This window comes from Hibiscus syriacus, unplaced genomic scaffold (assembly GCF_006381635.1).
Source record: "Hibiscus syriacus cultivar Baekdansim isolate YM2019G1 unplaced genomic scaffold, ASM638163v2 tig00110387_pilon, whole genome shotgun sequence".
Lineage (NCBI taxonomy): Eukaryota > Viridiplantae > Streptophyta > Magnoliopsida > Malvales > Malvaceae > Hibiscus > Hibiscus syriacus.
In genome coordinates, this window is record NW_024062717.1 from 4,212,579 (window position 1) to 4,228,161 (window position 15,583).

At 36.2% G+C, this 15,583-nt stretch overlaps 1 pseudogene; it reads left to right on the top strand.

Annotated features, from left to right (window-relative positions):
- Window positions 1-1,801: 1,801 nt before the first annotated feature.
- Window positions 1,802-3,120, top strand: LOC120122727 (annotated as a pseudogene).
- The last annotated feature ends 12,463 nt before the right edge of the window (window positions 3,121-15,583 follow it).

Consider the following 15,583-nt stretch of genomic DNA (forward strand, 5'->3'; position numbering starts at 1 on the left):
TTGGTGAAGCCCTGTTATGTGGTGTCTTGGATTGGTGGAATTTCCATCCCCTGGAGTTTCTTAGGTTGTTGCTCTCAAATGAAGTCCATGGTTCGCTTTTTCCAATCACAAATTATTGAACCCAATGTCTCTAACCACTGAATGCCTAGCACCATATCCAAACCATTTAAGGGCACAGAAAAGAAGTCGAGGTGGAACTCATTACCTTGTAAATTAACCATGAGCTTCTCATATTTCCCTTTACAAGATAATCTTTCCCAATTGGCAACTCGGACAGTAAACGGTGTTGTGGGCTTCACGGGCAAACGAAGCGTTTCGACTACTCGATCACTGATGAAATTATGAGTGGATCCACTATCGATTAAAGCAACCACCTCATGCGCTCCAATAATTGCCTTAATTCGTATTGTTCTCGGTATAGTCCATCCAGTTAGTGCATGTAGGGTGATCTCGGGCTCCTTTCCGTTGTCATCTTCCTCAATCTTAGACATTTCCCTTGTTATGTTTACCCTTCCCATTTCGTCTAGTGTTTCATCTTTCTGTATACAGCCCTCAAGGAGAATCAACTGTGGAACTTGACACTTGTGTCCAGGGATGAACCTTTCATTGTAGTTGAAACATAATCCTTGAGCTCTACGTTTCTGCATCTCATCCCATGATAGCCTTTTGATTGCCACTTGTGTGGAACCCTTGGGAGGACGGTGTTACTTATAGGAAAATAAGCTCGTAAGGCACCTAGCCGTGTGAATCGCCTTTGTCTCGTAAGCTGATTGTCCGTCATTTTCGCCAAGCTAATTGCCTCCTTCACAGATTGAGGCTTGAACATTCTTATACCATCAACCACATCTGGTTTCAAGCCCCCCCCCATAAATGTACCCACTAGAGCCTTTTGGGTCCATCCACGAACTCGATTCCCAAGCCGTTCAAATTCCCGTTGATAGTCTCGCAATGTTCCCGTTTGTCTCACTCGGGATAGCGCTTCGTCAAAGTCTTCAGAATCAGAGGGTCCAAATCGAGCCCTCACTTCATCTTCGAAGGCTTCCCATGAGATGCTCCCCTATCCGTCAGTGAATGCTTTTCAGAACCACTGCCACCATTGATTCACCTCGCCTTCAAGGTGGAACGAAGCTATATGCACCTTTTGATCAGCGGCTATCTCTTGAAACTCGAAGAATTGGTCCACACGATTGAGCCATTCTGTCGGGTCATCTCCAGAAAATCTTGGGAATTCCAACTTTGCAATCTTGGAAGAAAATGGTCGGATGTTTTTGTCGGTATCTCAGTTGGTTCGGTGGGCTCCTTCATTCTAATAATTATTATGGCTACGTGATCTGCTACTTGCGGAGAATGCTCCAGATAGTTTTGCAATAGTGTCTTCTAGTCGTTGGATCTTGTCGGTGATTCCCACCTCCATGCGCTGCATTCCTTCTTGAACTCCTCCAAGCCCCTCCTCTAGACGCTCGATCCGTTCTTTGTTTGTCTTCATGAACCTGGCTCTGATACCAATGATAGGTCCCAACCAGTACAAGAACAGTAACCACAAGAAAGTATTCTCTTTGGGTGAGAATAAACCACAAATTCATTAACTTCTGATCTCCCTTTTTCCGATGTCTTCTTTCCAAATTTATACATCAAAGAAACAACTGAAATGAAGCTAATGGTGTCCGAGTCTATAGGAGACTCATCCACCCACTACCCATGAATTGCAATCGTGCTAGTAACTGTCCTAAAACAAAAGTAAACCAGCAAATGCAATAAAATGAAATGATGCTGAAGTAGAATAAATGGCTTGACTTCCGACATGGACATCAGTCTATATAGCGTGAGTTGGGTCTCGGGGTCCGACAGGATCTTCGCTTATCATATAATTTTAGATTTTATTTCGTAATCTAATTTAGGGTTTTGATGTTGCAGGAAATGGATGAATACGACATCATCCACCAATGTCATGTGAACTCTTTAGCTGAATTTAATGCCGGTGAAGATATTCCGGTTATCGGAGGGAACTTGAAATGATTATTTTCCTCCGAGAGCTACTCTTCTTACCCTAACTGCAATACCAAAAATGGCAGCGTTTCATCCATTGAATCTTCGGACAGACCCACAAAACAGATGAAAACCAGCGGTAGTTGGAACTCCAGCACAACAGCTGAGCATGTTCCGGTTCCAAAGAAAACTTCATCTCCCACATCTCGGATTCTTTCTTTCCAGAAACCAGCTGCGAATTACAACGTTGTGAAGCATAACGACGAGACTGTTTCTTCAGGAAATATGAACTACTTTTCGCATATAATCACAAATGATCCATTTCAAAAAACAAATCATGCACCAAAAAACCATAGCCAAGCGATCAAAAGGAGTTACACAATAAGTAGAAGCCCTTCACATGCTCAAGATCATATATTGGCCGAAAGAAAAAGAAGAGAAAAGCTCAGCCAACGTTTCATAGCTCTTTCAGCAGTCGTTCCTGGTCTGAAGAAGGTACAAATATTTCTCCATATCAATTTTTTTGGTGATTATTATTTGATTAAAAAACCAATATTTTTTGTATATATATAGATGGATAAAGCATCAGTTCTTGGAGATGCTATCAAGTACGTAAAACAACTTCAAGAACGTTTAAAAGTACTGGAGGAGCAAACCAAGAAAAGAACTGTGGAGTCTATAGTTTTCGTGAAGAAATCCCAGTTATCAGCCGATGATAAATCGTCTTCATGTGAAGACAACTCTGAAGGACGATATTCGGACGCTGCACTGCCAGAGATTGAAGTGAAAGAATCCGATAATGATGTTCTTATTCGAATCCATTGCGAGAAACAGAAAGGTTTCGTGGCCAAAATATTAAGCGAAATTGAGGACCTTCACCTATCAATTGTTAATAGCAATGTCTTGCCTTTTGGGAACTCCACTCTTGATATGACCATAATTGCTCAGGTGATTAACATCTTTTGTTTATCTATTGAGTTCTTTTATTCATTACTTGAACAAATAATGAAAATCCCTACTTTTTTTCCTTTTTGCAGAAAGATGGTGAATTCAACATGACAGTGAAGGATTTCGTTAAGGATTTAAGAGTGGCTTTACTGAAGTTCATGTGACATAACTCTTGAAGTCTTTGTTGTTCCCATTTTCATGATAACATTTGATAAAATAATGAAAAGAATTACATATTCTTAAATGATTGATTCATGTTTAAGTTATTAATGATGCACGTTCGCTTGGATTTAGCATGTATGAATTCCAGATGTATGGGCGTTAAACGTGCAATTTCCCGGTTACAGCTCAGCTATAAGGAAATACAAGTGATCAAAACAATTCTTCTGGTTTAAAAAAGAAGGAAAAACATGACAGGGTTGGAAGTTACGGTTTAAGATTTAATTAATTAAATAGAACATGAACAATTCATTTCAACATTAATTAGTATCCCAAATTAAATTGGATAAATTAAATCACAAATTAACGTTATGTTTTAATTTCAACATTTTAAATTCTCATATAATTTGAATATTTTTTTCATATTTTTTATTGATAATATATTTTTATCTCTTAAAATTTTATAAATCCGATCCTCTTAACATAAAATCTTATATTAGTTCCTAAAAGGTGATGGGAGTTAAGGTGTAGGGGTGATGACGTTGCTTAAGTAGCTTCAGGGATAGCTCGACGGGTAAGATGGCTGATGGAGAAACAACAGAGTATCTGAGCTGGAATAGCTCGACCAAGGTGTTGATGGAACTGTTGAAGCTTTTATGCAATCTTTCATTTTGTTTATATTTTTAATTTTCTTTGTAATATGAAAATTTTAAAAAATATATTAAATAAGAAAACTAAAAAAATAATATAGGCCCCAAATAAATAAAGTGGGCTTGAAATTTTGCACTAAACCCAAATGTAGAAATTGCCTTTAAAACTTAAGTAATGGACGACAAAAATTGAAACCAACACGTTCTATGTTTTCAATATTTGTTTTTAAAAAATTGAGTAATATTCTATGTCCACATAAATTATATGCGACTTTTGTTAATGTAACCTCCTATACCTGCCCCAAATGTTACGATCAAATCTAGGAGGTCACATATCATACTCTAGATATACAGAAACAGTAGTAAAATCTCACATCACCTAAAAATATAACAAAAATTATATAGAAATATACAAAAGAGAGGAATGATCGATCCTCCTAATGCCAAGTCTGTCATCTACTATCTGGTATTAGAAAAGTTTAAAAATTAAAGAATGAGCTAAAAAGTCAAGTGTGCTCCTTAAAGTGTATAAAAGCATACAGATATCAAACACTTCGATAAAAGTTATTTGAAAATTGATTTTGAAAACATGTCACTATCCCCATCCAAACATCAAAATGTGTAAGTTCTCCTTAATCATACACCCACATATACACCCGGTAAGGACCTTATACTTATAGCATAAGAACATGCGGTAAGAACTTATGCTCTGCACAAAGCAGAAGAACATGCGGTAAGACTAAGCCTAAGATACTTACTTCAATAATACCCCATGACAATAATAAATATGTATGCATTTAAGTGAAAATAATAGTTTAACAATTTAAAACATGAAACATTCCATAGTTTAAAATCATTTTCGGAAATACATTAACCAAAGATAATGCCAGAAATATAATATGAGTTAGAGATTAAACTAAAGTTATCCAGCAAATCAGATACATGTCATTTTAAAAATCCAATACCATTAGAAATTCAGAGTGATTCAACTAAATAGATCAAAACAATAATATAACACCATCATGAACACACATGTATCGGTCTGAGATGTCTAATAGAGTAACCTACTGAAGAATTTATATTATTGTCCCACTACAGCAAAAGTGGCTTGTTGCGGCATTTTTTTTTTACTTATAGCGGCGTTTTTAAGCGCCGCTAAAAACACCTGCAGGGTAAAGACAAACGCCGCTAAAAGCGCCGCTAAAAATAATGCCGCTAAAGTTTGCGGCGTTTTTCAACAAAAAAACGCCGCAAAAGGTATTGATATTTAGCGGCGTTTTGCAGAAAAACGCCGCAATAGGTGTTGACATTTAACGACATTTGGCAGACAAACTATGCAATAGGCATTGATGTTTAGCGGCGTTTTTCCTACAAACCCTGCAAAAGATGTTGATATTTAGCAGCATTTTAGTCGAAAACGCCGCAATATGTCTTGAGATTTCGCGGCGTTTTTATCACAAACGCCGCTGAATGTATGGTATATTGCAGCATTTTTTGTTACAAACGCCGCTAAATAACACAGAATTTAACAGTTCTAAAAATTATGCTTAATACCCCAAATCTGTTTTTTCAACCTGTTCCATTATCCAACAAACAAAACAGCAATAACATCAAATCCAATATAATAAATAAAAGTTTTCATTAACGTAATATAAGTTAAGTTAAACACGGTTCAGTAACATTAACATAATGCTCATAACATAAATGAGGCTACGATGGTGGATTCTGAGGTTGCGTTTTTTGTATCATCAGCATCATATCATTGAGTCGTTTTTCAAATTCTTTACATCTCTGCTGATATATTACTTCTCTCTGTTCTGCCGCTGCCTCTCTTTGTGCTGCCACTGCTTCTCTCTCTGCTTCCGCTGCTGCTCTAGCTGCTTCCGCTGCTGCACTCTCTGCTTCCCTTGCTTTATTTTCCGCTTTCAAGTTAGCCATTTGTTGATCCATCTCAACCAACTTTTCTTTTAAACGACCAACTTCTAATTGGGAAGATCGAGACTGTGATGACATGTACTGTGATGAACTAGATCCAAAATATTTGGTGGGAGTAACGAATGATCCTTGACAGCGCACCCGACCATATCTTTCAGGACCCAAAACGTCATTAATAGCTTGGTTTTCAATGTCATCATCATTAACAATACCTTGACTCAAAGCAGTAGCATGATACTCTGCCCTTTTCTCCCTCAATTTCTCCTAATAATAAAGTGAATAATTAATTAAAATAAAAAATATCATGGTACAAATATAAATAAAGTTAGGTAAATTTAAAACATCTACCCAATAAATGTACCATAATTTCTGCAGCGTCAGCAGTCATAGGAGTGTCATCCTTCTTCGTATGTGTCATGTCGAAGAGTTGGATTCGACCAACTTTAGAACCGGATGCATTTTCCTACAATGTACCATAATGTAATTACTATGAGTTAGTATGTACATGGAATACAAAAAAAACTATTTCAATAATCTATAATACCTCCTCATGAGCTATACAAGCAAAGCTCTTCGATCCAGCCGTGTGCGTAAACTTTTGTTGTTGCCTGCTAGCAACACCAACATGCTCTCGGCCCTACAATGTCAAACAACCACTTATAATGATGATTTAAATTTTGTTACAAGTATTTATGAAAAATACATCATACCTGTCCTTTTTGAGAACTCCAAAATCTGACTGCATCTTCCCATTGGTACCTGAGCATTCCTGGTGGGACTGTTTGCAATTTCTCTTCAAGGCTGAGATCATTATTGAATTATTTCTTCTTTAAGGAGCTCTTGTTGTCCCTCCATCTCTTCCCTAACGCTTGCTTCACATAATCGTCAGAGACCTCTAAAACAAATTTCTCCTATACAGCAAATAAGTGTGCAACGTAAGTATAAATTAGTATTGAATTTATATAGAGTATCTATTATAATGACATTATTACCTTAACAAAATCCAACGCTTGATTTTTGTTACTATTAGGCATTTTGCGCCATGACTCATAATTGATCGGTAACAGATTCGCATTACGTCCAACTATGCCTAAGTAACCAGCTAGAAGACGTGATTCTGGGCCAATAGGTTGACCGACATCGTTTCTTGAAACTTTGACGCGATGCCCAGGAGGAAGTTGGTATAATCCCTTTAAAGTTGTACGTCCTCGAGTCTTGCGCGTTCCAGCATTTTCAACTATATAAGAAATTATTAAATGTCAGTTTTGAAAATGAACGAAGTAGTAAATAAAGTTTCGAAGATTACCTTGAATTTCTACTTCTTCAATAGTTTCAGGAACTTCGGAATACTCAGGTGCATTCGTTTCCTCGTTATTTCTTTCTTAATGGTCTTCAGAAGCTCGAACAACTCGCAAATCAGATATTTTTCTCCTCGACATTATATTTGTAATAAACAAACATGAGTAATAAAAAACGATTTAATTAATGAATACATTGAAAGACAACATATTAAGGGTTATAACATTATAAATAAATAAATGAAGATATAAAATCGTACAACAGTCTTATGTAATGTCAGTTGTCATAAATATCTTCATCAACGTCCTCTCGAACCCATTGAAATTGTGTTGTATTACTGATAGTTTCATCTAAGTTTTGTGGTAGTAGAGGTAAACACTCTGATCTTGTTTCAATGTCATCTCTACTTCCATCCCCGATGTCTATCAAGTCTCTGGGAGTATTTCGAAGCATAACATACCAACCGTCATCCATTGGATCGTGACAATAAAATACTTGTTTCACTTGAGAGGAAAATACATATGGTTCATCCATCAAACGTTGACCCGTGTGAATTAATCGAGAGAAATTCACCATTGAAAACCTGAATTTATCTCTTTTTATACATCTGTTTACATCAACCCAGTCACACCGAAACAACACAACCTTTCGTTTTCCATAATAATCTAACTCAATAATGTCCGTAAGATTTCCATAATAATCGACCTCTCCATCCTGCGAATTATTGTCCCTTACAGTAGCATAACTTGTAGTTGATGAGGTAACTACGACTCCACAATTTTGTGTCCTCCTTAATCTTTCACGAGATTTCGTGTGAAGCCTAAACCCATTAATGAGGAAGGCATTATATCTTTTAACTATTCTATTCGGACCTTGAGAAAGCCATTTAACTTCTTCACTAACTTCTCTCCCACTCCAAACCTATTACACATGAATGGTGAATTAATTTGCATTGATGTCGATATAAAAAGCAAGACATATATTATTTATAAGTGTTCCGTAAGATTTAGTTGCTAACCGTCTGGCCTAACCATTCATGAAAAGTTTCTGTGAATAACTTATGTAGCTCTCGCTGATTTAATCTCCGGGAGCGTTCTCGAGATCTCAATACTTCTTTAAACTCACTATAAAGAATATTATGTCGTTAAAATTTGATAAATATAAAAGATAAAGAGATTTCATTAGGATTGGGTCCGAAAGACTTACGTGCGAAAGTGATCTATTGAATCGTGATGGAAAAGAACATATCAGTGTGCTTGTACCCAAGACGTGTCATCTAAATGTGCAATTTCAACTTTCCCTAATGGTTGACCATAACTTCCAAACAAATAATGTTGAGTTAAGTCCTCAGTACCTAACTCATCATTTCGATTTGGTCTATTCCATCTTGTTTCAACATGTTCCAAATATCTAGAGCAAAATGTCATACATTCCTCTACCAAATACCCTTCAGCAATTGATCCTTCCGGATAACGCTTATTACGACAATAAGACTTCAACTTGCCCAAGAACCTATACAGAAAACAACATACTACGTAAATACATTTTATTCAAATGTATAATCAGTAGTAATTTGAAACGTGTAATTCAATTAACACCTCTCTATAAGGTACATCCATCGATAGAAAACAGGACCACCAACTCTTGCTTCGTGAGGAAGATGAATTAACAGATGCACCATAATTGTGAAGAATGAAGGCGGAAATATCTTCTCCCAGTTGCATAAAGTCAAGGCAACTCGATCTTGTAGTTTATCAAGTTCTTCAACCATTAGAACTTTCCCACATATGGCTTTCATTATATTAGAAAGTTCAATGATACAAGACGTCACCTTACTCGACATGCAACTGCGAACAGCTACTGGTAGTAAATCTTGCATAAATATGTGATAATCATGAGACTTTAAACCATAAAGTCTTCGATCTTTAACACTAACACATCGAGAAATGTTTGATGCATACCCATCTGGGACCTTTATATCCTTCAACACCGTGCAAAACACTTCTTTTTCTTTCTTTGAAAGAGAAAAAATAGAAGGCGGCAAGAAATTTCTTCCATTCGGACGTAATTGCGGATGAAGATCATGTCGAATTCCCATGTCCTCTAAGTCAAGTCGACTCTTAAGATTATCTTTAGATTTTCTGCCATCATTCAGAATGGTCTCGATAATATTCTCACAAACATTCTTCTCAATATGCATTACATCAAGATTATGTCTCAAAATCTGCTTTTTCCAATAAGGCAACTCGAAGAATATACTCCTCTTTTTCCACAAGTCTACCTCATTTGAATCATCCTCTTCATCAGACTCATCATCAGTTTGTTCGTCAACTTCAAGCTCTTCATTGACATGTTTTGCCTTTTTCTTTGATCGTGTACTAGTTGCTTGATTCATCTTTCCATAAGTAAAATTGATATTTTTCAACATTCTGAATATTTCAGAGCCGGTTGTTTGGTCAGGAGCATTTCGAAACTCTTCATCACCATCAAACATATTCTTTTGACATCTAAATCTATGATTATCAGGTAACCACCGACGATGTCCCATATAAGAGAACTTTTTTCCATTAACCAACCACTTCGAACATGTTTGTGCAGCACAACAAGGACAAGAATAACGACCTTTGGTACTCCAACCAGATAAATTTGCATACGCAGGAAAATCATTAATTGTCCATAATAAAGTAGCGCGTAAATTAAAGTTCTCCTTCGTCAACACATCGTACGTTTCGACCCCTTCCCATAATTGTTTCAACTCTGCAATTAGCGGCTGCATGTAAATATCAATATCATTTCCGGGGCCTTTCTCGCCGGGGATTATCATGGATAAGATGAAAGATGATTGTTTCATGTAAATCCAGGGAGGCAAATTGTATGGAACAAGTACAACAGGCCAAGTACTATACGAAGTACTCATGAGTTTGAATGGATTAAACCCATCAATTTCAAGACCGAGTCTGACATTTCGAGGATCTCTCGCAAAACTTGGATACTTGTTGTCAAATGACTTCCAAGCTAAAGAATCTGCAGGATGCCGTAATAATCCATCATCGGTTCTGCCATCATGATGCCACCTCATAGACTCAGCAATCTTGGAGGACATAAACAATCTTTGTAGCCTAGGTATGAGAGGAAAATATCGCAGAATCTTGATCGGTTTCTTTCTTGATCGTGCTTGAGCTTCATCCTCGGTAACATTTTCTGCCTCTCTAGTCATCCATCGAGATTTTCCGCATACATGACAAGACTCATGATTTTTTCGATCACCCCAATATAACATACAATCATTCGGACAACTATGAATTTTGTCATATCCAAGACCCAAATCTTTGATCATTTTCTTCATATCTTTGCATGATTGAGGGATTTTTGCAAAAGGAAACACTTCTCCTAGTAACTTCAACAATTGCGTAAAGGAGTTACCAGTCCACCCTCCCATGTATTTTAAGTGGAAAAGACGAATTCAGAAAGAAAGCTTTGAAAACTTTGATCCCTCATAAAGTTGTTCATTCATTTCATTCAGTAACTTGTAAAACTTTGCCGCTTCTCCATTTGGCTCTTCATCACATCCACTTCTTCCAATCTCAATGAAATCATTAACATCATCCTGACAATAATTTTATGTATCATACGACTGATGATTGTGCATATTAAATGCATCTCGTAACATCCCTTCCATGTCATCTTCTCTAAAAGTTGGATGGGGAGAAGGAGCACGATAAGTCGAGTAACTCGTGAAAGCAGATCTATCTGATACAATCTCTCCATGAAAGATACATTTTCTATACCCCCGAACAAATCCAAAAATAAATAGATGCTCGTAAACAACTTCACGAATGTGCCAATTAATGTTCACACAATTCTTACAAGGGCAAAGAATCATATTTTCTTGGCTTGCATTCAGAAAAGCTAAATTTAGAAAGTTTTTGACTCCATTTCGATATTCGACGCTTACCCTTGAGAAATCCATCCAACTCTTATCCATTTCGTATTTCTGGAGTGTCAATTTCAAATGTTAATTGCTAATAATATAGATAAAATTAGAACCTAAACAGAAGCATTAAATGTAGTATTCACTGGTTCGAAGCTTTAAAAATCCTAAATTGATAAACACAAATGCAAATCAAACATAAGTACAAGACTAACATTAACAAATTGAAAATAAAACAAAGTTCTAAAAGCATACACATTCAAACAAGAAAAAGAATAAAGTCCAAATTCTCAAATATTACTTCAAGGATTTTATGGTAACAAGCAAATAAGAGCTATGGATTTAGGCGAAGATCAAGTAACAGTATAAGATACAGGACATATTCATTGAATGCTGACAATGGCCCAATATTTCATTAAAAGAACAAAAGAACTTAATTTTATCTCCTTGCATTGGATGACAAAAGTTGAATAGGTTGATTCAGAGTTATGTTTTTGTTCCTTCAATTGGACTCATCCCCCACACTCATAAAAGCATGTGGAACGTTGTTAAGATGTATCATTTAAACAAAAAAGAGCGTGGCCAACCACCGCTGCATGTGGGAAGTTCAATTGAAGAACACTTTCATAGTTAACACACAATATGTAATATTAACAAAGATCATGCAAGGATTAAAACCAAGAAAAAATTGCAGGCAATATATGCGAAAGCAAAGCGAATAAACTTTTTCCTCCAAGAAATGCAAGCATATTAGGAAATAGACAACTTACAGGAAATCGACTCATTGCAAGTAAATTTTGATCAACACGATTCCACCCAAAAACTTCATGCAAGTGGTAATATGATTTGAAATTTTGGGTAAATTTACAGCCCACTACAACGGAAATCTTATGTAAATCAGTTTCTAATATGGATAATCTAACAAATGAAGCAAGTTTATAATAGCCTAGAGTTTATAACAAGAAATGTAAAACATACATAGGTGCCCAAGGAATTGTTGCTGCAAAAGTGTGTGTCTCCAAAAATGTATTCGATAGAATTAAGGATTTAACACGTCTAGGACGATGTTGAGCAACAAGTTTTGCTATGAAGCCTCCGAGGGATGTACCATACATATGTATCTGTCAAAGACATGACACTCAATCCGTTAAGCAAGTAACAGTTCAAATTAAGATAAACTACGGCTACCATAACCACAAAACTAGAGCCAAAAAATTAGACTAAGATCTCTCCATTTTAGACCCATTTAGTCTACTTAATATTACAGAAATACAATAAATGTTGTTTCACTTTAAGCAGACAACCTATTCTTTGTTCCAGAAACGTAAAATAGGAATAATAAATATGAAATATATACTTAAAGGGAAAATAAGGGAAGAAATGAAGCACATGCGATAAAAAAATTAAGTTCTCACATGATGAACATCGATGGCATCCAAAAACTTTTCAAAACTCTGAACCCACTCTTGATGATTCCAAACACAGGGAATATCAACGGAAATCAAAACCCCTAAACTTTTGTGAAATTTAATTTATTAGGTTTAATGAGAAGTGAACATTCTTCACAACAGCCTAATAGTAAATACCATTTGGCAATAAGCCACAAAAGAAAAATGAAATAAAATGAGGAAGTTTGAGGCTGCCTCTGTGTAAAGGAAAATAGGAAGCCTACTTGTTAAAATGATAAGATTCATATATAACTCACTATAGTGGCGTTGTGAATGTCGAACGTTGATGGAGTAACCTAGGAGCAAAGGACGGCTTTGAAAATCGACGAGCAACAAGTGAAGACGTACTCTCTATCACCGTATGAAACGATGTGAGGCAGAGATATTCGATGAAATTTTAGGTTAGGGTTCGAGATGTTTGTTAATTTGGGGTTTTATTAGAAATTTGCGGCGTTTGTAATCCAAACGCCGCTATCGTTATATTCTATTGCGACGTTTTTTAATAAACGCCACTAATGTCCATATATTGCGGCGTTTGTGTAAAGAAACACCGCATCTATTCAAATATATTACGGCGTTCGTTATAAACATCCTTTTTTTCACTGCTTAAACAAAGGCAGCCAAACCTCACTGACGTGATTTTCTAAAACAGGACGACAAACTAAAATTTGATAAGAATCCCAAAATTTCAAATTTCAGTGAACATATGAGCAAACTGTTGAGACTGCGAGACCGGATCGATATCCTCCCAACGATAATTTGATCCATCATCAGAGCAAATAGGCCACTTAGACATTCTGTCGACGATAATTTCTCTTACTCAAGGTAACACCCGCTCTTTTTTTCTCAAATACGTTAGCTTTTTGGGTTTTCCCCATTTTCAGAAGACCAAAAAAATGAAAAAGATCATTAATGATAAGAGGGATCAAACCGTGCAGTTGTGTTATAGTTCATCGGTGAGAGGCCCGATTTGGTCGTCGGTACATACAAACGACGACGTTGGTAGGAATCGTTTGAGAGCTATTGTTGTTCCAGAGAAGAAGCTTTGAGGGAAGAAAAGTTTAAATGATTTTAGGGTTCGGGTAGGAGAAAATAAGGATTATATATTTAACATTTTGCAGCGTTTATAAAAAAACGCCACTATTGATTACACTATTGTGGCGTTTGTTAAAAAATGCCACTATTGATTAAAACTATTGTGGTGTTTTTCTAAAAATGCCACTATTGATTAACACTTTTGCGACGTTTGTCTAAAAATGCCACTATTTATTATCACTATTGCGGCGTTTTAAGAATAAATGCCACTATATGTGTAATCTATTGCGGCGTTTGTGGTATAAATACCGCTAATTTACCGATCTATTGTGGCGTTTTGGCTAAAACGCCACTATATGTTAATCTATTGCGACGTTTGTGGTATAAACGTCGCTAATTTACCACTCTATTGCGGCGTTTGTTAAAAAACGCTGTAATAAACCACCCTATTACGGCGTTTGTTGTAAAAACGCTGCTATATGTCAACTCTATTGCAGCATTTTTACAACAAACGCCGCTAAAGTATCAATTTGTGGCACTACGATTGTAAACGCTGCTATATGTTTAACTTTTATGGCGTTTTCTCTCCAAACGCCGCTACATATCAGTTTTGTTGTAGTGTCCTAATATAATAAATTATAACTTTACTTAGATAATTTACGGATATATACGAGTAACTCTTCGAGTACATGAGTCGTGTGAATATGCTGGACGAGAAGCATCAGATCTAGTTGACCCTCGGTAAAGGGAAACACGAGTACCATCATCAAAATACGTTCTCAAATCAATTCTTTATTCAAAACTCATAAATCAAATTAAAGTACTAAGTTATAAATACATTTTTTAGGTTAACAGGCTTATGTTGAGACTTTTGGGTTAGAATTTGGTAAAACAAACTGCAAAATCGAACTCAGGACATTGAAAACCATTCGGATGAAGGTTTTCAATAAAGTCAACGCTAATCAATGATCAAAGTCAATGCCGACCAACGGCAGTCAACGGTTAATGGTCTGTCAACAATTAGTCAATGATCAGCTCGACTCAGCTTGATTAAGTTGAACTGGTTCAACGATTTGATCGGTCCGAATCGATCTCGATTCGGGCCAACTAAATGGGTCAATTGCATTTAGGCCAACAGCCGACTCAACAACGTTAAAAAGGTTAGGTTGGATTGATTCAGGGTTAGGTCAGTTGAGTACTCAGGTCGGGTCGACCCAACTTTTAGAAGACTCTTCCTAGACTGTGGAAGAGCCCCACGTGCAAGGGTGGCGCGTGCGGCGACTCTAGTGGCCATAATTTTTTCAAAAAATTCAAAATTGACAGGAATAAGATTTTAAGCCTCTTACCTAGTTCGGTTCATGACGGTGAACAACCGAGAGTTAGTTTTTGCAACATCAGAAACTTCCTTCCACTCACTCAGCTTCACGCCAACAACGATGACGAATTTAATGACACTGGTGGACTTAGAACAATGCCAGGAATCTAATGATATCGACGGTGTCAACCAACGAAGGTTGATCGACGATGAAGCAAAGATTGAAGGTATTGGGAGAGAAAGAAATGTTAAAATAGAGAAAGAAAAAAAAAGGTGGTTGCTAAATTTTTGAAAGTGGAAAATGATCTTCCGGAAAAGTGGGGGTTATTTATCTCCTTTATCTAATAAAGGTAAAATTTACTTTTTAGTACTTAAATTTTCCCCATATTATGATTTAGTTCAATAATTCTATTAGTATATAAATTTAAACCCCAAAATTAATTTAAGAAAAAAATTGCCTCTAAATTAAGGTGTGACAGTTTAGAAATTTATTATTACATACAATTAGATTTGAACTTTAATCGTATTGAATAAACTTTCTCACAACACAATAAAATTTACATCTCGTAAATCGAATCAGATCAAAATTAACCAAATTAAAAACTTTATCAAATTATCAAATATAAACTCATATGGAGTAATCCACCGTCTTCAGAGTTTCTAAACCCTAGCGAAAAATGTTGCAACTCAAAATATGCCAGCTTTTGTAGTAGAAAACAACGGTTACATCTACCGATACTCAGTCTAGTGCATGCTTAGTAATATCCAAATCAGCAAATGTTATGTTTAATTAGAGCGTGATTGGTGCACTTCTTCCCCCTATAGTTCCCTTCTCTTCTCCTCTTGATAGAATTATGATTAGATTTAAAATTTATCA